Here is a 26,230-nt window from a genome sequence, read left to right on the forward strand (position 1 = left end):
CAATCTGAGGTAGCTACAATCGACTCACGGAAGACTTGGTTCCTTCCCTTAGGAGTGGTCGTCAACCCTAAAAACCAGGAAAAATACGACTGATTTGGGACACTGCAGCCAAAGTAGACGGAGTTTCGTTCAATTCTTATTTATTGAAGGGTCCGGACTTACTTACTCCTTTGCCGAGAGTGCTGAGTGGCTTTCGTTTATTTCCGGTGGCTGTATCAGGAGACATCAGAGAGATGTTTTTGCAGATCAAGTTGCAAAAAGGTGATAGAAACACTCAAATGTTTGTGTTCCATCACAATCCCGCCGAACCAGTGCAGATCTACGCAATTGAGGTCACAATGTTCGGTTCTACCTGCTCATCTTCCTCCGCTCATTTTGTTAAGAATGCAAATGCCGAACAATATGCTCTTCATTACCCTCGGGCAGCTGCCGCAATCAAGGAGCACCATTATGTTGACGACTACCTGGACAGCTTTAGGACAATCGAAGAGGCAATACAAATGGTGAATGACGTGAAGTTGATGCACGCAAAAGGAGGTTTCGAAATTCGAATCTTTCTGTCGAACGAAAATGAAGTTTTAAAGCAAACTGGAGAGGGCGAGCGAAGCTCGTCCAAAGATTTTGCTCTTACCCGTGCTGAATCAGTAGAATCAGTTCTGGGCCTACAATGGATCCCAGACGACGATGTCTTCACATACACGTTCGCCATGCGCGGTGACTTACAGCCTATTTTGCACGAAGACCATGTCCCAACGAAGCGCGAAGTCTTGAAAGTGGTCATGAGTCTCTTCGACCCTTTGGGATTCGTCTCATTCTTTTTGGTACACGGCAAAGTGCTAATGCAAGACATCTGGGCCTCGGGAATCAATTGGGATGAGCATATCAGCGAGCATATCCACGTCCGTTGGCGACAATGGATTACTTATTTCCCCCGACTGGACACCTTGCGTATACCTCGCTGTTATTTCAGTTCTCCGTTCCCTAAAAACTTCAGCCCACTGGAGCTTCATGTGTTTGTTGATGCCAGCGACTCTGCTTACGCCTGCGTAGCTTACTATCGGCTGGAAACGGAGAATGGCGTCCAAGTATCACTAATCTGCTCCAAATCCAAAGTAGCACCGCTCAAAGTGCTATCTGTCCCCCGATTGGAGTTGAAGGCGGCGGTTCTCGGAGTTCGGATAATAGAATCCATCGAAGGTTACCACACTTATGCTATTAGCCGTCGATTTCTGTGGAGTGATTCTAGCACCGTACTGGCCTGGATTCGATCGGAGCATCGCCGGTACAATAAGTTCGTGGCAGTCCGTATTGGCGAAATCCTCACCGTAACCGACGTAAAGGAATGGAGATGGGTACCATCCGGGATAAATACTGCTGACCTTGCTACCAAGTGGAAAAGTGGGCCAGATTTCAACCACGGTAATCCTTGGTTTAACGGGCCATCGTTTCTGTACCAATCGCAAGAATTTTGGCCTCAACAAGCCCATGTCACCACAACGTGCGAAGAACTTCGTCCAAGTCACTCTCATGCTATGGTTTTGCCGTTGATTGATGCGTCGCGTTTCAGTCGGTGGTCCCGTCTTCAACGGTCGATGGCGTTCGTGTTCCGATTCATCGATAATTTACGTCGCAAGCGGAATGGTTCAGCTCTACGGATGGGTGTATTCAACCGAGACGAGCTAAGTAGAGCGGAAGTGGCCCTCTGGAAGATAGCACAGGCTGAAACTTATCCTGAGGAAATCGCTGTTCTGTTGGAAACTCAAGGGAGCTCTGATGGTCGTCATCGTCGTGTCGCTAAATCTAGTCCGATATACAAAAACCAGCCTTACCTTGACGAAATGGGTGTAATACGAAGAAGCAAAATATCCCGCAATCCTGCCGCAACAACACCGAGTAACCTACCTGATCATGGACTGGTACCACCGTCGTTTCCGCCATGCTAATCGAGAAACGATCACCAATGAAATGCGGCAACGCTTTGAAATTGCCAAACTACGTTCTCTGGTGTCAAAGGTTGCGAGGAACTGCATGATGTGTCGAATAAGGCAAGCTCTACCAAGTGCTCCAACAATGGCGCCACTACCTGCAGCCCGACTACAGCCTTTCGTCCGACCATTTACATTTGTTGGAGTGGACTATTTCGGACCAATATTGGTTAAAGTGAGAAGGAGCTGCGTAAAACGATGGGGAGCCTTGTTTACTTGTCTAACCGTTCGCGCGGTTCATCTGGAGGTAGTCTACAGCCTGTCCACCGAGTCCTGCATTATGGCAGTGCGACGGTTCATAGCACGCCGTGGGTTTTCGGCTGAGTTCTACTCGGACAATGGAACTTGTTTCCAAGGTGCCAGTAAGGAATTGAAAAGGGAAATGGAAAATCGCAACAAGTCTTTAGCTACAGCGTTCACGACTGCTAAAACACGCTGGTGCTTCAATCCACCGTCTGCCCCACACATGGGAGGGGTATGGGAACGCCTCGTGCGTTCCGTTATGGTAGCCATAGGTACCATAGCAGACGCCTCACGTAAACCGGACGACGAAGTCTTCAAGACGATTTTACTTGAGGCCGAAGCTTTAATAAACACTCGACCACTTACGTACTTCTTCTTCTTTCTTCTTTTCTGGCGTTACGTCCCCACTGGGACAGAGCCTGCTTCTCAGCTTGTGTTCTTATGAGCACTTCCACAGTTATTAACTGAGAGCTTACTATGCCAATGACCATTTTTGCATGCGTATATCGTGTGGCAGGTACGAAGATACTCTATGCCCTGGGAAGTCGAGAAAATTTCCAACCCGAAAAGATCCTCGACCGGTGGGATTCGAACCCACGACCCTCAGCTTGGTCTTGCTGAATAGCTGCGCGTTTACCGCTACGGCTATTTGGGCCCCTGACCACTTACGTACATTCCACTTGAATCAGCAGATGAAGAAGCCCTAACACCCAACCATTTTCTCTTGGGAACTTCAAACGGAGATAAGTTGCCACCAACCGAACCTGTCGATGCATCAGTGATACTGCGAAGTAGCTGGAGATTGGCACAGGCCATTACTCAACGATTTTGGGCACGCTGGGTAAAAGAATATTTGCCAGTGATCACGCGTAGGTCCAAGTGGTTCAAAGATGTTCAAGATATAAAGGTTGGAGATTTGGTGTTGGTAGTAGGTGGGACATCGAAGGATCAGTGGACTTGAGGACGAGTGGAGGCGGTGATCCCTGGGCGCGATGGAAGAGTCCGTCAGGCTCTGGTCCGAACAGCATCTGGCATTCACCGACGACCAGCAGTTAAGTTGGCAGTACTCGACGTTCTTGTAAGAAGTGAACCTAAGAAGGAAGTATCAGATGAACAGGAAGTTACTAAGGTCCACGGGAGGGGGATGTCACGTCACCCCCCTGCAACAGTTCAACTGTGGGCGATGAATACTGTGGACCCCACAGCGGTCGTCTGTATCGACCAATACAGTGACCGTTGGAACGATGATAGCTAACGTAAAGAAGCATATGTATGATCAAAACAATGACTAATGGATTTAGTGTACACAAATGAAGTTCACATGCAATTCTTATCCTACCGTAAAATTGATTAAACTACTAGTGAATTTAACTTAATTAGGCTTTATACTACTTGAACTTGAATTAATTGTTTATCCTATATATAACAAGTAAAAGTGAATTAAAATATCAAGAACTACGAAGCAAAATCAGCGTTCATATATGCATGCAAAGGTAAAACGCAATTTTTAATTAATTGTATGATATATGTAACCTAAAATAGACCCTTTCAGTTGGACGGAAAGATCCGGGTGACAGCGTAGGCATATAGCACAAATAAGCCTTAAGTATTGGACCAAACAGTAAGAAATTATACCTTACATTCTAAACATGCAATTTGATAAACTTATAATTATAGTACGGATAGCGTTGTGTCAAGGCCTGAAAAGTTGAGATAAGATACCTCTCCAACATAGAAGTTCACCAAAATTTGTAAGAAATTTGTTACCCTATTATATAAAATGCTAATAAACATTCGTTTTAGCTTTAAGCTAACCATTCATAAAAACTGGTTTGCTATTCAGGACTTTGGACGACTTCCCCACAACAGTGAATCATGAACTTATTGGCTATAATTTTGCTGAACAAACCTGTGTCAAAATATTTACCCATTTTTAGTTATAACAGTTTCAAAATTGATTGGCTTATTCGAAGTTTTGCCCCACCGGTGGGGCAAGAGTTCTAATCTAGTGTGGGGCAAAAGTTCGCTGGCTAAACACAAAATATCGATCCTTTTATGACAGCCATACTTTATACCAGCCGTAAACTTAAGTTTGACGAAAAATACACACTAAATTTTCATAAAAAATGGCCGAAAACCGGGTTAATTGTAATATACTCAAAAATAGCAGTTTTTCGCAAAACTAAGAGGAAACGTAAAATTTTGGTGTCAATTTTCACACGATCAGACAAATTTAACTAAATTTGAAGATAATATGTGGATTCAGGCAATTTGCCATTTTTTCCGTGATTTTATACATGGGTCAAACTTTTGCCCCGCTGATTCGAACTTTTGCCCCACTATTGGCCAAAAATTGTTTTCAAGCATTTATGCAAAAACTAATACACCTCAAAGCAACCTTATGATAGGCCTAGAAACGCCCTTACATAAAATATTGAAAAATATTTTATCTTCATTTGGTTCCATGCATCGAAAGTTTGACCAAATATTACAATATTTACGTCGAAAAACAACAAATAGCCATAACTTTTCCAAATCTCAATCGATTTTTATGATATTTGAAGTGAAAGTCTCTTACTTGAATAGCATTCGAACTACCATGACATTTCTAAGTTTTGATTTGATTTGAGATAGAAATCTTAAAAAGAAACTCTTGTCCCACTCGAACTTTTGCCCCACTTTACTCTACAACAGCACGACAGCCCGAAGGTTAATAAAACTGTTGAAATTTTCATAACAACAATAAGCTGAGAAGAAGGAACCTTACCAGTAAGGACGTAATGCCAAGAAGAATAAGAAGACGGAAGCAATTCAGAGTTTGGATTTTGATCCGAATATGCCGATCGAAGCATGTTCAGAAACTGTAACAGTTCGTGGATCATAATAGTTCTTGGCACATCGCATTCGGAAAGCCCTATAAATGTTAGTATTCACTCTGTCGTATGATGCGTTATGAGAGAGTTTTCAAGAGCAATAACTCTAATAGACGACATCGATATCGAGTCATTCGGGAGATTTATGTTTTATTTTGAATTAATGATAACTTCTATGTTTTCTTGTACTACAGCCCTAAGCAACATAATAATAATCTATTGGTTTATATAGCAACCCTTTTGTCGAAAACATTGTTTAGAAAATAGAATATGTTCGCTTATGTTTCCTGATCAGAATGCGAGAGTATCAACGAATGTAACATGTGGTGACACACAGTGATCGGCACCAAACAGAGGACAATGTGTGTTTTTTTCTCTATCGTGTCGAGACTCATTATCTTCCACGAACGTGTGTCAATGTACGACGAATTTTGCAAAGCCTGCAACAGTTGTAAGAGTTTAATAAATGGTTCAAACTTCAGCGCATTACAGAGGTTTTCTGGATATACAGAATGTATGTCAAATATATCATCGATCCCGTAGATTTTAATTCAAAATTCTTGTGTGCAGACATAAATATAAATCATGCCACATGGTTCTGTTATTTTCAATTTTAAATAATGGGATAGAGTTTTTCGAAGTTATTGTTGAATTAGCTGAAATTGACGGGGTTGGTGGTCCCAATGGCTACCGCTTCTGCTTCATAAGCAGAAGATCATGGGTTCAATCCGAGGCCCGTCCCTTTCCTCGTATTTTTGCATGGAAATTTGCGTTTTGTTAAGTTCTAAAAGTCTTTTATAGACCGCTTTGACGAGAAATCTGAAATAAGAAAGATAGGGTTCTAAAACTATTTTGAAGATTTTCATGGTATGTATTTCTTTATTATTTTGCATTTTGAGCATGAAAATGAAATTTTAGACAAAAATGATCTTCTACAAAATTGTTTCTAAAAATGTAAGCTTTCATACTGTGTCATTTGAAACTAGGGTGGTCCACAATATCACACATATCATATAATCAACTTTTTTATTTGCAAAAATACTGGTATATGCTCTTAGGAAAAGCGGTGGAACTTGAAATTTTGATCAACTTTGCCAAAAAAAGTTTTTCTGTAGCTCAAAATTTGACCAATCTAGAGCATTTTTTCCTAATCATCGCAGGGTGGTCCAACAAAAATAAGTTTTTTAACTCTAGTTTTTTAATATTATTTTCTCGTCAAAGTCGTCTATGAACGACTTTTAGAACTGAACAAAACGCAAATTTTTATGCAAAAAGATTTTTATTATCTGTTTTAGTTCAAAAGTTATTAAAGTTTTTGTGATAAAAAATGTTTGACTTTGAAAGTTATTAGAGTTACAAAAATAACACATCTTTAATTTTTTGATTTAATATACAATTTTATTTTGTCTTTCGAACGTCGTCAAAAGATATTTTTTATGTTTGTCCCAATCAGAGAAATTCACAATCGAAGTAGGCATGTTTTTGGAAGAAAAACAACAATAACTCCTAAACGGAAGGAGATAGCAAGTTTCTTCCCTCACCAAATTACGCATTTTTTAAAGCTCTAAAAGTGTTTCATAGACTACTTTGATGAGAAATTTGAATTGAAAACTCTAGAGCCAGAAAACCAGTTTTGTTCGGACCACCCTATGTCACTGCAGGAAAAAAGCTCTAAATCGGTCAATTTAAGGTGATTATAAAACGAAGCCAAACTATGAATTTTCAAGTGCACAAGACTGAAGAATCTGACAACAGTTCGCGTTGAAAACCAATCAAATTGCTTGCTTGCTGGTGGTGACCAATGGGATAAATTTTCAACGCGGAGCTCTGTTTGGTTCTTAAGTCTTGTGCTCTTGAAAATTTGAGGTGTGGCTTCGTTCTATAATCACCTTAAGAGATACAAAAAAACTTTTTTGGTAAAATTGCTTGAAATTGAATGGTTTATGACTTATCTGAAGCATGTATAATATAATTTCTACAAATAAGAAAATGTGGTCCATCCTAATTTTCAATAACACCAAACAAAGGGCTCAACTAATACAAACAACTTTGTAGAAGACCGTTTTTGTCTAATGTTTCATTCTAAAGCTCAGAATGCATCTTTCCGCGTAAAACTGATTCCTGGACCATAGTGCATTGGTCTACATTCTACATGTCGCCTAAAAATAGAAGATCACCAGCATTTATACACTGAGGGTGTCTGTTAGTCCCAAGCAGTCATCTGGTTGGTTCTTTGTGTAAATGTAGCTGATCTGGCGATACTGGAGTAGCAACCACCGGCGGCCAATCAAGCTCAAACTCAAGTTATTGATGTATCAGCTGAAATTATTTGCTCCTGAAATGGTATGAAATATTTATAAATGACTAGTGGTCCCGGCAAACTTCGTCTTGCCATCAAGTAGGCTGTTGAAAAACGCTTTTGATCGTCCCATATAAAATGGCTGTTTCATTCGCGCTCGTTTTTTGAACTTTCCCGGTGGATTTTTATGCACACAAACACGTCGGAACCCTTGACGAACAAAACTGAGAAAGAATAATTCAAATCCGTTGACCCGTTCGTAAGCCATTTCGTGACATATAAACACCATTCCATTTTTATTTATATAGATTGATCAATAACTCCGAGTTATTGAACAAAAGCAAGTTATTTTATCGAGAACATTGTTTCTCATTACAGTGAACTCTCCATGATCGGAAGTTGTGTATCGCAAGTTGTAACAAGTCTGATAAACAGGAGCAGCGAACGAGAGTCTCAAAGAGAGAGCGATGATAAAATCCATTATTCTCGCTTGTTTACCGTTGAGGGTAGGTGTTTTACTTTACTGGCACGATAAACAATCCCCAAACTTCCGATAGCAATAGTGTCCCCAAGTTTGGAGCTTATTTAGAGGAGTTTTATCATGCACTGCTGTTCCCCCGATCTGATCAAAGTTGTAGCAGTATACGATAAACAGTCTATCATAATGTGCTGCAAATTATGATAGTTACAGAGAGCGATACGTGAGAGATTCTCTCAATTTTCTCAGGATTCAATCCCTGCTCGAGACCAAAGGGATGATCGAGTAAGAGAGGTATCGAGCTTCAGAACACAAAGCCAGCGCTACTGAGATTCAAGAGACCATCGAGTGTTGTAAACATTCGACATTTTGCGCGACATTTCGTTGCCATGGCCAGCACTCATTTTATTTGTCTGCATTTATCTACTACCGTCTCCTCTCACACACAGCACGTGCTGTATAATGAATATTTGGAAACACAAAAAGCTGTCAATTGAATTTCGTTCAACACGATGGCTTTTGCATAAATCATAACTTTTGCATAGAATTCAGTTATATCCAGGCATTGCAGAATTCGCTCTCATTTGAGTATGAAGCACGATCAAAGCAAGCAAAGAAAAACATCCCAACTGTTGCGGTCCACGATCGTCATTGTATCGCAAGGTGTAACAAGTCTGATAAATGGAAGCAGCGAGCGAGAGCCCCAAAGAGAGAGCGATGATAAAATCCATTTTTCTCGCTTGTTTATCGTTGAGGCTAGGTGTTTTTCTTTACTGGTACGATAAACAATCCACGAAATTTTAATAGCAATAGTGTCGCCCAGGTTTGGAGCATGTTTAGAGGGGTTTTATCATGCACTACTATCCCCCCAATCTGATCAAAGTTGTAGCAGTATAGGACAAAAAGTCTCTCATAATGTGCAGCAAGTTATGAGCGATACGTGAGAGATTCTCTCAATTTTCTCAGGATTCAATCCCTGGTTATATCGGATCATGGTCAATACGACTAGTTTGATCTTGCTTGTTATGTTAAATGTGACACACATACAGTGAAAGCAGCGTCTATTACAAAAATGATAGAATCGAACAAAACCGCGGTGAAATTATCGTGGTCAAGGCATTTATTTGACATTTCTCTTTTCGACATTTGTTTGATCGCTCGTGTTGTGAATGTTTAAGGGAGGCAGTGCTGAATATCAGCAAAAACGTGTCGACTACCGTGATTGCTTACTACACTGTAGCCATGAAATCTAACTTCTACTATGAATCTCTTACTCGAAATCGAGATACAAAGTATCGAGTAAGGGAGAGTTGTACGGTGTAATTTTCCTCTATTCTGGTTATGAAACAAGCACAGATTCATGTATTTTTATGGATCAATACAATGGATATCTGTAAGAATTTAAGATACCCATGAACATAAGCATGTAGTCCAACTTATTTATTTGGAACATTGGAATATTTCGTTCACTGAAACCAAGCGAATATTGGTTGTTGCATGCAATGCCCCATTTGAAATTTGTTTATGGTATGGCCATTTTTATGAATTGGTTCTCCTTGTATTCTACCGACTAATGGTAAAATTTGGTCCCGTTAGAGCAAAAATTTGCAGTTGGCCCCTCCTTTATTTGCTATTAGATCGATAAAAATTGGGATGATAGACACCATTAGCCACTCGTCTTTGCAACAAACCGTACGTCATCCATTAATTCATTACGTACATATCAAGGTATGAACAGTATAGTCAGTAGCAACTACTATTGTGCATTCGTGGAACGTTCATAAACTATGTAGACACAATTCGAATGTTTTTTTTTTCAAATTTGAAAGGTTTTGTATGAAAAAAATATTCATAGACTATTTAGAAAAATGCATATGAAATTAAGGATTTCCTAAAAATTCAAATTTAATTTTTGATCCACCCCTAAGTAGAGATCAAGCAGTGAGTGTGGACTGGATACTCATAAATCATTTAGCCATAATGCGTGCTGATGCCGGTTCATTGTTAGTTTAAACTCTCTGTCCGTTCCTCAGAAGCTGCGAGGAAAATCTTCTTTTGTGATCATGCCCCCGGGGGAGTTGAACAAAAATGCATTAACGAAAGATGCATCCTCTTTCTCTCTCGTTTTGTGCACGAGGGTTATATGAGGGCTGATGATGATGCTGGCCATGATGACGATGGGGATTGTTTGCTGCCAACATCACGGAGACGTTGTCTGATTCTGTTGTGAAGCAATTGCTAGGTAAACGATGTGCAAATTGATACACAAGAAGGAGAGATCCAAGGGACGAACATGGGGAATTTGGTTGAGTTTGTATTGGCTTGTTTGGGATCCTCGACGGGATAAGGGGCAGGAAAGCGACGCGAAACGAGACTCAACATTTCGCTCATTCGATAGGAAATTGGTAAACAAAGATCTTTGTTTCGTTGGCAGACAGTCGTGGTGCCCGATGAGCGTCGTTTAAAGGGGAAATATTATTGTTCCATCTTTGGATGAGAGAAGTGTAAATGTAGGAGGACATTCTCTAGAACATTGTCTTGTCTATGTAGATTTAAATAAGAAACCAGTGGAACATACATTGTTAGAATAATCCAAAGATATCTGTCGAATCGTTCAATCCAGGTCAATTATCAAAACTCCAGTAAGACTTCCTTAAAGAGCTGGTGTTCCTCAAGGCAGCATTTTGGGACCAATAGAATACAATATTTTAACATCTGACATACCTGCGTTATCTCAGGTATGACAAAAATCTTTGTTTTCGGATGACACAGGCCTCTCCGCTAAAGGACGTAGACTGCGTTTCATATGTAGTAGATTGCAATAAAGTTTGGATAGTTTTTCTTCGTATTTGCAAAAACGGAAGATTTCATCAAATGCTACCAAAACTCAACCAAAAGCTGTCTATTTCAAACAACCTTTAAGTAGACATGTTATCACGGTGAGAGAAGTTCCAATAAATTGGTCAGATTAAGTGAAGTGGGCCCATGCTAAATAAACATCAACTTCTCAAAAATCACATTGAGGGCATTCAAGCCAAATGTCACAAATATGTTAAATGCCTATATCCACTTATCAACAGAAAATCGAAACTTTGTTCTCAAAACAAGCTTTTGTTATTCAAACAATTTTTCAGGTGGACCATGTTATATGATAAACCAATATGGACTAGCTTTCGTAGTACAAAAAAAAAAAGATATACAAAGGATTCAAAATAAAATTTTGAAAATAATTCTGTAACTCCCTTTCTGATATAACATTGATGAACTACAAAGGATACTCAATGTTGATTAAAAATATTTTTACTTAAAGACAAAAATCTTCGCAATCTTCTACTGTCATGATATGGCTGTGCCAAATCTCATGAAAAGAAAATCATTTTAAGAATCTGTTGATTTGAGAAGGTATTCCTAGAATTGACTTCACTCGTTACACCTTCCTCATCGTCATTACCCACCAGAGCAAATCCTAAATAACTGCACCGAACATAGACAGTGTCTGATTACTCTCCTAATGACTGGAGTTGTCGATGCTCGAGTTTTTTTTTTCTGGTACTTCTTTCTTACAACTCTTATTCAGAACTTGCTCACAGTGAATGGAATCCAAGAAAACGTAAACTACACATCTTTGTCAGAATGTTATCCTTCGTATTTTCCATTCTGGAAAAATCCAATTTGGCAAGTTGAAAACAAAGCATTTATTTGGGAAAATAATGTGTTTATGTTGAATTAAAGAATAAAGATTATTTCTCTGTAAACTATCACACATAAAATCTGAAATTGCGGTAATTGGGTGTACTTCATTGATGACATAAAATGTAAAATTATGGTTAAACTATGGTAACGAAATAGACGAAATGAGACCAACAATAATTTGGAAAAGTTGTTGTACAAAATCATTATTTAAAAAATAGATTTTTACGCTGAAATTGAAGACTTTAACAGAAAGATTTAATCACCGTTAGGAGAATGAATCAGGATTGTCAGTTGAACTTCCAGCTTTTTTACCACTCTTCCATTGAATTTCCCTCCCATCCCCTTTAAAACCTGAACCTGTCCACCTCTCTCTCTCGCAACGGAACACATTAGCAAATGTGATAAGTTGCAATTAAGGCAAAGTGAGAAATGATTACCCCGGGGAAGGACCATCTCGTCGTCGCCGTCGTCTTCGTCGGTTTGGCGTCTTGAATTCAAGCAGAAAAGAAACCCTCGAAAAAAGGAAGAAGTATTTCTCTCCGACCGACGAAATGCAGTTATTCATCCCGAAATGACCCCGGGCGGTGCAATCTTTGTACACACGTAAAACAATGATTAATTTGTCGAAGAAGGTTGCATATCGCGGTGTCGATGAGTGAGGAAGCAACAAGCGCGAAGAAGAACGCATCAAGGAGCCACTTATTGAGGGTGTGAAATGATGAATCATTTCGGGAGTGATGGATCAGCCTGCTGAGCGTTGAGGGGAGATAATGCGTTTTGGTTGGGGGCTACACAGTGGTTCAGATTTGAAGAAAATCCTGACAAAAATCACGCAATTTTGATATTTTACTGTTTTTGTTAATGAAAACTGTTTTGAAACATTATTGTAGGCTTGTAGATCCAATTTTGCACACTGTTATCATTCCTTGGATTTCATAGATCAAAATTTGAAAAAAAAAAAACAAATGCTTTTCATGCATGTTAAGACCCATATTTTTTTTCTGTACCAATCTCTAAAGTAAACTTTGGAAAAATAAAAAGAATTGGAGAAATTTCTGTAGGATTTCTTGGATGAATCCCTACAGAAATTCAAAGAGGAATCCTTATAAAAATCCCTGAAGGAATTCTTATTTAATGTCATTTAAGCCACTTGAAGCAATTTTGAGTTATTTTTAACCATTTGAAGCCATGTCCAGCAAACCATGTTACGCTATTTTTAGCAATTTTTCAGACCAATTATAGCAATTTGTTTTTTGCAAATTTGACTCTTTTGGAACCATTGTAAGTCATCAATAGCCATTTGAAGCCTTTTGAAGTCAATTTAGGCTATTTTGGGTAAAACAAAATAAGTATTCGGACAAGCGCACCTGTTTGAGGTCCAAACATGGGACAAAACATTTTTTTAAATTTTCGTACATAACCTTATTAATATGACATGGTGGATTAATGTCAAAATTCTTTGCACACTTACAAATCTTGTTTGGAACTTGGAGTTTTTGCCAGCCATTCATAAATTGGACCACTGTGAGCCGCAATGAAAGCTCTGTCAGAGAGCTGGTTTCGAAGAATGGATTGGCGTGCTGGATTGATGTACGAAAATGTGGCTCCGTATTGTTATTTCTACCATTTTTTTTTTTCTTGAGGCAGCTCATCGGGTAATGCGCGGTGCAATTTGGATGTAACGTCAATAACCGGAGCGCGGTACAAAAAACTGACGACGACGGCCGGCCATTAATCAGTTGTCGGTTGCGGTTTCATTGACTGCTGACAGGTCAGAAATGGTTAAGTGGTTTGCAGCGATATATGTAAAGACTCAAAGTCAATCGCTTCGAGGAGTGATAGTATAATTCTGTTCGTGGAATTTGACATAACTGGAGTGACAGTTGCGAATCAGTTCTGTAATGTCAGTTTGGAAATAATTTTTAATTACATTGCAAACTTCTTCCTCAGATCTGCAAACGCAATTAGACATTGACATTACTGACAGCAATCTGTCAATTGGTAATGAATGCAGTTGTTCTCCGAATTTGTTGAGTTAAATCAAATTAACACATGCAAGTTATACTTTTATCCATTCATTATGAGAAGTAGGATAATTGATACATTAAAAGCAAACTCGAAAGTTTCGAACTCAAATTTCGAAACTCAAAACTAGAACTCAAAGCTCAAAATTAAAAAATTGAATAAATTTAAATAAGTGAAAAAAATTAAAAAAAATCAAATGTTTAGATTGTTTAAAAAATTTAACAAAATCATAAACTCAAAAAAATCAAAAATTTAAGAAATTCAAAAACAATTTAAAAAGCCCAAAAAATTCAAAATAGGGTGCAGAGTAGGCCGTCCCTTATTTTTCGAAAATGCGAAATGTTATAAGTTCGTCATTGTAAAGTGCTCGTTTTGGTAAGAAAAAAATCAGGTAAAATTTTGAAGTCCGTACGTGGACGCTAAGTGGTCCCCCAACGGCCTTAAAGGTATTAGACGTAGATAACCCCGTGCGCAAAATCAAGCTCGCTGCTCTAGTGCACGCAACATGAGTACGAAAAGCCACCAGTAACAAATTTTCCAGCGCGCGTTGATAATCAGCATAGAAGTTTGTTTTCTTTGGGATGATCCAAATATTACGTAACGCAGAATTTGCCAATTTTAGACCCCCTTCTTACCCCACGTAAGAGCTTTTGTATGAAAAAATTGAATTTTTGGTATGGACGGTAACATTACGGAAGACCCCCTCCCTCCCCCTGTTGCGTTACGTAATATTTGAACGATACCTTTGTAGTTCTGAATTGTATGTCAGCGTGCAGTGTTATGAAGATATCCATAGTACAATATATCATTTTACTTAAAATTTTATGCTGATTATCAATTTGTTACTAGTGGCTTTTCGTGCTCATGTTGCGTACACTAGAGCAGCGAGCTAGATTTGGCGCACGGGGGTCATCTACGCCTAATACCTTTAGGGTCGTTGGGGGACCACTTAGCGTCCACGTACGGACTTCAAATTTTTACCTAATTTTTTTCTTACCAAAACGAGCACTTTACAATGACGAACTTATAATATTTCGCATTTTCGAAAAATAAGGGACGGCCTAGTGCAGAGCTACTTAGGCACTTCTATGATTCACTTTGGCATGGGGGGTTTTTATCGTCCGAATCGTCTGAAACTTTGCAATAAGAAGCACTTCCATAAGACGCATATTGTGGCCAAATATGAGCTAAGTAGCTTCCAAAAAAAACCCACTGCCGAAGTGAATCAAAAGTGCCAAGAATAGAATCCGGCTCCCTATTAAAAAATTAAAAAAATTGAAATAAATCAAAACATTCAAGGAATTCAAAAAAATCAAACATTTTAAAAATAATAAAAAAATTCAAAAAATTAAAAAGGGATAAACAATTTGAAAAGTTTAAAAATAAATAATTTTAAATAATTCACAAAATTAACTAAAAATAATAAAAAATTTAAAAAAAAAATTAATTAATTCAAGAATTCAAAAATATTAAAAAATGTAAAAAGTTAAAAAAATATTTTTTTTTCATATTTTTAAACATTAAGAAAATTAGAAAAATTCTAAAAATTTTCCAAAAAAATTCTATTTAAAAAATTCTAACAATTCTAAAAACTGTAAATCCCGTTTTTACTCATATTTTGAACATTTAAGGACAACAGTGACTTCATATGCATCTGATTGGTATAAATTGGATGATATTTGTGTATATTTTAATTTCTTCGCAAAGCTTATTTGGTGTAAAACTAATAATGTTGATTAAATAAGTTTAAGTATTTTTCTAACGTAAAAGTATGGAACAACATTTTGATTCAAATGCCGAACACTGTGTTCATTCTGTCTCATATTCCGAACACCTTGATTCAAATTCGGAACAGCACGAGTAAATCGTATCCAAATGAATAATTTCGCAATTAAATTTATCTGAGCTTGCTCTACTGGTTTCAAACTAGAGAATCATCACTACTCCCGCTGTATAAATTATATTGGAGACGTCAAAATTGAATTGCAATTGACTTCCATTTCCTTGATATTTGGTGACATATTTCAGCGAAACATTTCAACCAAATCGTCATACAACAACTGAGTGTTTGGAATATGATTCTGAACGGAATTTGAGACAAAACGGTATTCTTAAAATTTTGAAAATTTGATAAAATTTCAAAAACTCTAAAAACTTAAAAAATAAAAAAAAATCAGAAAAATACAATAAATTGAAAAAAATCAACTCATTCAAAAAGTTTAAAAATATCATAAATGAAATCAAATAATTCAAAAACATCAATAAAAGAAGAAGATTGAAAAAATTAAAAAAGTTTGAATAAATTCAAAAAATACAAAATATTAATAAAAATAAAAATCTGGAAAAAAAAAAGAAAAATGCTAACTTCCAAACTTCGAATTCCAACCACCAACTTCCAAATGCCAAATTGTTGCCTAAAATGGCCTGACATGGCGTAGTATTTGCTTGATATGACTCAGAAATGTCTTAAACTTGCCTTATTCCTTAAAACGGCCAAAAATGGCTTGAAATAGCTAAAAATCGCAAAAACGGCTAAAATTTGCTCTGAATGGTTTAATATGGCTGAAAAGTCTAAAACGGCTCAAAAACAGCTTAAAAAAGTTTAAATAGCTAAAATATGGTCCAAAAATAGCTTATAAAAGCTTCAATTTGCTAAAAATGCGTCGAAATTGTTTCAATTGGCTTAAAATTGCTTAAAATAGCTAAATAGCTTTAAAATGGCTAAAATGGCTAAAAATGGCTTTAAAAAGCTTCAAGTTGCTTTAAATGGCGTTAAATGGCTTAAATGGCTTAATATAACTGGAAAGGTTTAAAATGGTTTCAAATGGTTTCAAATAGCTAAAAGTGGCAAATAAAAGTTTAAAATAGCTTATAATGGCTTAAAAAGGATACAAGATAACGTTATTTTTTTCAAATAGATAGTGTCGAATATCTTATGTTATATATAATATAATATAATATATAATATAATATAATATAATATAATATAATATAATATAATATAATATAATATAATATAATATAATATAATATAATATAATATAATATAATATAATATAATATAATATAATATAATATAATATAATATAATGTTTAATATAGTATATGTGCTAAGAAAATTCTTTTTAAAATTGTCTTCATGATTGTATATGGCTGAGATTGGCTTGAAAAATCTAGGACTGGCGCAAAATGGCATCAAATTGCATGTAGCTTAAAAAATGGTTAAAAATTGATTTAAAAATTCTTGAAATAGAATAAAATGCCGTATGTTGGTACAGAAAAGTTTTTAAAGGCCCCCGTTGTTAACGGCATCAAAAAAAAAATCAAAAGATTCAAAAAATTCAAAAAGGTTTTAATAATTTCAAACAAATAAAAATTCCAAATTCCAACTTTTAACCTCTAAATTCCAAATTCCAAATTCCAAATTCCAAATTCCAAATTCTAAATTCCAAATAACAAATTCCAAATAACAAATTCCAAAAATGCTAAAGATGGCTTTAAATGCCTTATATTGATTTAAAAATGTCTTTTAATGATTTAAATTGGCTTCAAAAACCTCTCTAATGACTCAAAGTGGCTTAAATAGGCTCAAAATGGCATTAAATGGCTTAGAATGACTTTAAATTGGCTTAACATGGCTAAAATTTGTTTAAAATTACTAAAAATGGCTTAAAATGGCGTAAATTGGCATAAAAGTGACTCTAAAAAGCGGCTCAAAATATCTCAAAATGGCTTATGTTGACTTAAATTGGCTCAAAATGGCGTAAAATAGCTTAAAATAGCTAAAAAATGGCTTGAAATTGCTAAAATGGCTTAACATGGCTTGAAATGGTTAAAATTGACTCTAATATGGCTTCAAATGGTTTAGATTGGTTTAAAAATGTCCCAAAATGGCACAAAACATGGCTTCATTGCTCCGCTTTGATTGCTTTTAATGGCTTAAAATGGGTTCAAATGGCTCATAAATAGCTTTAAATTGCTCAGAATTGGATCACAATGGCTTAATATGGCTCAGAAATGTCTCAAAATTGTCTAAAATGGCTCAAAAATGGCTACAAATGGCATAGAAAGGGCTTCAAATGTCTTAAATGGCTTCATTTTCCTTAAATGGCTTGATATGGACTCAAATGGCCTAAAATGGCTTCAAATGGCCTGGCTAAGAATGGCTTAAAATTAGTTTGAAGTGGCTTCAAAATGGCTTGAAATTGCCTTAAATAGCTAAAACACGGCCGAAAACATGCCTTTAAAATGGCCTAAAGCTGCTAAATTGCTTCAAATAGTTAAATGGCTTAAAACTGCTTATAATGGCTTAAAATGGCTTTAAATGGCTTAAAAACAGGTGCGTCCCTCTCGAGTTCAGATTGAGCACCACTTCTAGTATGTACTGCATTTGGTTCCTTGTACTGCAAAACGTACCCAAGTTTGACAGACGCAGTACACTTTTCAAGGCATTCTAGAGTTTGCTCTATCACCTTATGTGCCATAAAATTATGGGCAACTGCAAGTAACATGGAGGTCTTTATTTTGTCTCAGTTAAAATGGCTAAAATATGCTATAAATAATTCTAGAATAGCTCTTAGGTTGAGATAGGTTAAGTAAATTCAAAGCGTCTTATCAGGTAAAATCCACTCACCTGTAAAAATTCTGAACTGCTAAGGCAAATGAAATGTAATATGTTGTTAACAAAATGTTAATAACATCTTTAATTTGCTTTACCAAATTAGGATGATAGTTTTGTCTTGTAACACAGAACATCTAGATATAAGAAATTAATGTAATGTTTGGAATGATACTAATAAAAAAAATGGAATGGCTCAAAATGACTGAAATTGACTCAGGAATGTTTAAAAGTGGCCAAATTGCTCAAAAATGGCTAAAATGCCTAAAAATGTCCAAAAATGGCTTCAGTTTACTTAAAATGCTATAAAATGAACTCAAATGGCTTAAAATGGCTTACAGTAGCTGAAATGGATCATAATTGCTTTAAAGTGGCTTTAAAATGGCTTAAAATGGCTTGAAGTTTCTTAAAATGGCTTCAAACTACCTAAAATGGCTCAGAAATGTCTTAAAATCGAATGTCCTAAAATTGTTCAGCTTACTTAAAATGCTTTAAATTGGCTTAAAATGGACTCAAATGGTTTAAATGGCTTATAATGGCTAAAAATGGCTTATCTGGCATTGAAATAGCTTGAAATAGCTTAAAAAAGCTAAACATCAGCTCGAAACATGGCTTTAAATGGCTAAGAACGGCTTAAATAGCTAAACATGCCTTGAAAAGCATGAAAGTGACTTTAAAATTCCTACAATTAGCTTAACATGATTTCAAATGTCCACAAATGGCTAAAAATGGCTTTAAAAGGCTCAGAAATGTCTAGAAAAGGCTTCAGGTTTCATTACATGATTTAAATGGCTTAAAATGGACTCATATTTATGTCCCAAATGGCTTTTAATGGCTCAAAAATGGCTTAAAATGGCGTTGAATGGCTTAAAAGGGCTAAAAAAAATCTAAAAATGGTTTGTAATAGCTTAAAATGACACAGAATGGCTCAAAATAGCTTCAAAATGTTCAAAAAATGGCTTTAATTGCTCAAAACGCTTAAAATGGCTTTACGATGCCTTAAAATGGGTAAAAAAATGCATTAAATGCTTAAAATGGTTCAAAATAGCTTCAAATGACTCGAAAAATTACTAAAAGAGGCGTAAAATGGCTCAAATAAATTATATTGACTTTAAATTACCTAAAATGGTTTAAAATGGCCTCAAATGACTTTAGATAGTGTAAAATGTCTTAAAATGGCTCCGTAGGTTTCAATTTAGTAAATTTGCTTAGAATGGGTTAAAAACTATTAAAAATTGGCTTAATTATTGTAAATGGCCTAAAGTGGCTTGAGAAGATCAAATACAGATCGGACTCGATTGTCCGGAAATTCGATTATCCGGGGACTTGATTATCTGGGATTCGATTATCCGGAATTTGTTCCTTGATGTTCTTGTTTTTCAATTTTTATTTATAAATCTGAGATGATTAGCATATATATACAGTATGAATGGTTTTGCAGTTTACAACGTGTTTAAGAAAAAGGGGGGGGGGTGTGAAAAGTGTTTTTTTTAGTATGCCGGTCAAATCCTTTTTTTCTTGTAAAAAGACCCCTACTGTTCCTAGAAAAAAAAATTCTGGCTACGCTACTGCTTCATATAATTAAAATAACGAAAAAAGAAAATATTCAAGTTCTTTTGCCAAAGACTTCAATTTTTTTTCTTAGTGATTTGATTATCCGGAAGATTCGATTACCCGGAATGAAAAAAAATCGATACTCAGGATAATCGAATCCGACCTGTACAGGCTCAAAATGAAATCAAATTGCATGTGGCTTAATATGGCATAAATTGGTAAAAAATTGCTTTAAAAATTCTTGAAAAAGATTAAAATACCTTAAGTTGGCTTAGAATTGTTTTGAAAGGCCCGCATTGTTAACGGCATCAGAACCACAACAAGTTTAACAATCATTCGATAGAACTAATCATCCGTCCCGTTTAAAAACTTCTCTCGATCCTCACACACCCCAATTCTGGAATTTTTCACAAACCCCCATAGGCCCTTTTGCGGTATTTTTCGACCCGATTCGTGTGGTTCAGTTGAGAAACCCCGGAAAATCAGAAACTCATTTAAACCCGTGCCCCCACCCCCTTTCTCATTGTCGCCATTATTGGGCCCTCAAAACGTGTTACCCAGGTGCGGGTAGATGGGATCCAACCATAAAAGCCACAAAATAGCCATTTAATTACATTACGGCGTTTTTCTCGACGCAACCAGAACCATTGGTCTGACTGGCAGGCAGAGGGCTAACCGCCATGGCACGCAATTTCCTGCCGGCGTTTGTTTGCTCGCGGTTTGCGGGAAAAATCAGCGGCCAGTAAGTTAGCCACCACACAGAAGGGTAGCCCAATAGTTTTACTTGGGTGCTCAAGCTTCAAATGGTAACCAAGGTTGTTCCAAACACAATGTGTGAAACGACGTTCAGAGGTAAATGATATACCTGTAAGTAAATTAAAATCTATAATAGGCACTGTACCATTTAATTCCAACTTTAATTTGTATACTTCGACAGATATGCGTATTTCGACTTCAAGAAAAAAGTTGCCGAATATACCATATGCAATTTCAAGCTATCCAAGATTCACTTAGAGCAGAAATGTGATTTTGTTCAAATTTGTATGTTCCCATAAAACAAAGGATAACTTGAATACAAAATATCAGACTTTTATCAAAAATCTCCACGGGGCAACCTCTTAAAGTAATTTTTCTATAGCTTCCTCTATACAAAAGTATGTTTATAACATCCTTAGCTACCATTTGAAGATTGAGCCCCAACTTTTTCAACAAATTGAAATTATGGCTCACCCTAATCCGCAGAGTCTGGATGGAAAGTGCTGTTGCGGCCATTCGATCTACCCTTACAGCACCCACTGCCACCATGTTGCGGCGAATGGGGACGCCGTTGATAAGTTAACATTAAGGTGGCTCATTTTCATATAAATCAAATTCAAACTTTCGAATCTTACGTTTCATACCCAAAATTGTTCAATAGCACCCCTAAAAGCTAATATGGAAATTTGAGCGAAATCCATAAAGTCGACTTTATAAAGGAAGGCTCAATGAGAACAAAATTTGTATAGAGACAAACAAAATCAATTTTATGGGAAAGACAGTTTTTAAGGTTTCAATGCTAGTAATGGACCCCTTAGTAGCTGAAATTTATTCTTGACGCTTTTCCGCAATGATATATCGGACGCATATACGTTTTGTGGAGTCTAACAATAAGTTCAATGTTTTTACTTTATAGTGCGCCTATGAAACATACAAAATCATTCGATTTTTCCAGCGAAATACGCATTAGGAAAAATGTTGTCCGAATGCCTATTATGGACTCTCCCGGGGCATAACCGGCATCGACTTCCTATTAAATTGTCGGTCATAGATGGCACTGTAATCGTTTAGTTTCTTTCGTTTTTTGTTTCATCATTCTTCAATCAATGGAAAAGGGACTGTCATATACTGGAAGTCTTTCTGTTTGGAAAAAAAACTAAAATGCTTATTCTTCCGAGGTGAAACGGACAACTTCTATGGAAAAAGTTATTTTCAAACATTCTATTTATTGTAGCTTCTTCTTTTTTTGGTTGGGGAATGTTCAAGTTACCAAAACCAGAGATTTATCAATTCTTGGGGTCTGCATAAACAAATTTGACGGATGTTATTGAAGATTTTTACACGTTTAAGATTATGGATCACCCTAATGTACATCAACGGCGCGAGTTGGAACCATTTTTTCGGGAGGAAACAATGACGGATTTTGGAACATAAAATTGCAGCAATTGAATCGAGCGAGAGACAGAGGGATATTCGAATCTCTGCACTGTGGAGTGGAATGTTACAATGAAAAAATTGGCCACAGCTATCGGGGAAAGTGGTCATAGTGGCTGGAACTTGTTTGATTTATTTACAAATCCATTCGCTGGAAACTGGATGAGATGCCATGTTGTCCTGGTTGGCGTTTTTTTTTACAACAGAGCAATGTACGAATTTTTCACTCCATTTGCTGTGTGCTGAAATCAGAGAAATGCTTGTTGTTGAATGGGGGCAATTATAAAATTAAAACAATGGATTGCAGATCTTTAATTCGCTCGCAGATGTTCAGATACTGTTCGCCCATGATTGCTTACTATGGAAGTATGTCCGAAAGTGCTAGAAATCATTAAAAATATGAGTTTCAGATCAAAGACTCTGATAAAGATGGATGTGACATAGTCCTCAAGAAGAAAAAAAAAACAAACGATAATGCAATGCTACATCGCGTAAGCATTGAGGACTTATTATATATTTTACACGCCAAAATAGGTCTCGGTTTGTCCCAAACTCCGAACATGGCTCATATTACGAATACTACACGTTTTATAGTGATTTTTCAATAAAAGTCTTCTACATTTAAAAGTTGTGAACAAATCAATTCTTAGCTTAGGAATCGCTGATAACGGAACGGCTTTATTTCAAATGCCGAACCGTAATCATTGTGTCTCATATTCTGACCATCTTTATTCTAAATCCAAACAACATGAACAAAGAATAGTTTAATAGCTTATTAGAAAATAGGTAAACCTTTTACATTGTATGATTAGGTACCTCACGTGAGGTCAAGCAGAGTGGGCAAATCGTATTAGAATAAATAATTTCGGAAATACATTCAATTAGAGAATCATCACATTAAACTGCAGTTGACTGCTATTTCCTGGAAATTCAATGACTTATTTCAATTAATTGTATCAACCCAATCCAATCGTCATACAGAATCCGAGTGTTCGGAATATTAGTCGGTTCGGAATTTGAGACAAAACATCTTGCGCCTATGGATGATAAGCCTGATAATATAAGATGACGAGGATGATGAGTTTCGCGAGAGCCTACGGAGATCATACCCGTAACGCGGGAAGATCACCTTTTCGTGGTGCGATTTGAACCCTAGTCTCATCTTATTTGGCGGGCTAGGGTAATGTGTTCTGGTAATTTAAGGATTCGCGGAACAAAGTCCTTATTACTCACTACAGTTTCTGAAATTGAATCTAGTTTACCTAGCAGATGGTTAAGGACTCGGTGTTTGTCAGTCCCGTGACTACACATGAAGCCAGGATAAAAATCATGAGTAGGACCAGGATCGTTAATTACTGGTTATTTTAGGACTCACGTGAATGCTGATTACTAAACAAATTGTTTGGCATAATTCGGTTTTGCAGCTAGTACAGAGCCCTTTTTTCTAGTATTATTCTGGGACTAAACTAAAAGTGAAACAAAGATGGAACTAGAGTTCCGTTGCATGTCAAATATCAGTAGTACCAATTTGGTTCCTCAGAAATAAAATTGATTATGTTTGCTAAGGGGTGCGCCTTCGCTGAGATGTAAGTCTCTATGAAGGGTATAAAAAGCGTAACCTTTTCATCACATTCGATTTCCATCAATCTCTAAGGACCAAAAAAAGACCTGTACAGAAATCAATGCTTCATTACCAATCAATAAAAATAGAGTAATGCGACATGCACAATATACTAAGGATACGGGTAATGCCACAATAGATCTAAATAATGGTCGTAGTGGCGTATCCGAACGGAAAAAAAGTTCAAATCAAGATGTAAGTACATGAAAGAACAGAACGAAGACTTTCAACACAGACAAACAGACGTAACACTGACGAAATTTCCATCGCCCATTCATTTAACGACCGTTCCAAATTCGCTATGTTACAAATCTCACAACCAGAGGCGCGCACATCGTTTTTCTTTGCGTTTGACGTTTCACACTACCGCCATCTGCCGGTCTTGTTGCACGAAACATCTTTTCGTGCAACATGCTCACCAGATGATGATGGTGTAAACTGGGCGATGGATTTTGAAGAAATTTGTTCTAAGTGTTACGTCTGTTTGTCTGTGCTTTCAATATCCAATGCTTAGAGACGAATAGTACTACCAGCAGTTTGGAAGAATCAACGTTTCTGGATATGTCAACAACCTGTAGAACCCTATCCACGTAGCGGCGACCACAACGGCACGGAATGTGACTGGCACTGGTCAACGACAAAGTCGAAACGAATGGTTCAAAGAAGAGTGCCAAAGAGTGACAAACTTAAAGAATGGCACAAGGAGCCGTATTCTCGTGGTCGGTACTCGACAGAACAATGAGCGGTTCAGGGCAGAGGGGCTATTGTAAAGCGAATCCACCGTAGCAAGAGAAGACTGCACGGAGAAAGTGTGGTAGCTGAAGCAAAAGGTAGCACGAACCAGAACGATATGCGGAGATTTCTGGCAATGGTCAACGGCGCGCGGCACAATACCGTCCCGGCGTGGTGAAAACGGAAATGCAGCGAAAAACAGGGTATCAGCGAGTCATGTCAATCCGTTTTCGACTAGTGCCATCGTTGATTTCACAGAGAACAAATGGATTGAAACCTTCATTTTTATTATGCCCATTTGCCACAAGCTGTTGACCATTGGCGTAGCTAGATTTTTTTTCTGGAACGGGCCCAGGGCAACAAGTAATGTCGGTTGCAAAAATCACGATTTTCACAAATGTCATAGTTTGCATAGATTTGTATTGATTTTATTTGCTGGTGGGTGACGTTGTTGCATACCGCTGTACATCAGTAAATTGTAGATTTCAGTTTTCACTACGGAAAATATTCATTTGTTCTTATCCAGTAAAAACATTTTCAATAACTTTCCTAAGAAGCCTCAAGAAATATCCTTTGTGATTCTTCCAAAAACTTTGCAGGTATTCAACCATGTTTTTCAAAAATATTCTTCTAAGGACGGTTTCCATGTCAGACCGATCAGTCACAGAACTCGACCATCTTCGATTTGCACATGTTTTCGGTATGGTGGAATAAGTGTTTTCCATAGATAAATCAATCATTTTTACTTGAGAATAACTTTTGAAAATGGCCTATGGAATCCTAAAGGAATCGTTTGAACTGTGACAAAACAATATGTACTGAACAAATATTCCACGACAAATGAAAAATGATATATGTATAAATTTTGAATGATACACAACCCCTTTTTGTTTTATTTTTAATTTTCACTATGGAATCTTGACAGGAAACAGCTGTTTTGGACACAGCTTCATGATGGAGAAATTTTTAATAAAAATGTTTTTTTACAACAATTATTGTCTTCAAGATCTACTAGCAAGGTTTCCTTCATATGAACCATTATACTCAAGTCACCAGAAAGCACGATAATGCGGCACGGTAGCAGCATTATATGCGCATATAGCGTAATCATTTGATGCATGTCAGTTTTATATACGCATATAATGCCATTATAATGCCAGAAAAGGCGAAATAGCGTGCCATTATAGTGCCAAGAGGTAACCGTGCTTCTCTGCACCACTAATGCTGATATAAGACCACGTGAGAAACGTCAGTTGTTTCGCCAGGTTTTTAGGGCGAATATGTTGTGCTTTCGCGTACGCAGCCAGAGAGCTTTCGCGTATGCGGCCAATCAATTGGTACACGAGGTAAGTAAATGAATGAATGAAAACGGAAACCTTTAAAAGTATGCAAAAAATGTAATAAAATGATACAGATAGTACTTCTCCGTATCAGACATATTCATTTTGGTAGTTTTCATCCTTTTGAGGACTTGCAATTGCCACATTTGATCCTCGTTTTATGATGATGAAATTCCTCATTTTGCGTCTCGAACCTGCGAAACTCGATTGTTGAGTTATTGTCCTGCTCCTTTGCTCCTACGGCCACATAAGATGAATAGTATTGGAAAGAAAAGTGACCAATTTAAACCATCACTTTTCCTCGTCATTGTAGTAGTGAGAAGATTTTTGTTTGACTCCCTCTTACCACTATATGCAAACACAAAGCACATGGTATATCTATCAAAACATTGGATGCCATATAAACATGTCCTGTATTCGAATATAAAGCCAATATAGTGCTTATTTAATGCCTGTATGCATCAGGCTTAGAAGCATTAATGATGCAGTAATAGGGTTTCTATGCAGCGGAAGTGCTGTTATAAGGTGTGTAAGCATTTGTGGTGCTATTATAATGCATATACGCATCTATGATGCTGA

At 36.9% G+C, this 26,230-nt stretch overlaps 1 protein-coding gene across 14 annotated transcripts in view; it reads right to left on the bottom strand.

Moving 5' to 3' along the window:
• LOC5574086 (collagen alpha-1(XVIII) chain) overlaps positions 1-26,230 on the bottom strand; it is a 980,207-nt gene that overhangs the window by 734,511 nt on the left and 219,466 nt on the right. The window lies entirely within an intron of this gene.

This window comes from Aedes aegypti, chromosome 2, assembly GCF_002204515.2.
Source record: "Aedes aegypti strain LVP_AGWG chromosome 2, AaegL5.0 Primary Assembly, whole genome shotgun sequence".
In the NCBI taxonomy this organism is placed as follows: Eukaryota; Metazoa; Arthropoda; class Insecta; order Diptera; family Culicidae; genus Aedes; species Aedes aegypti.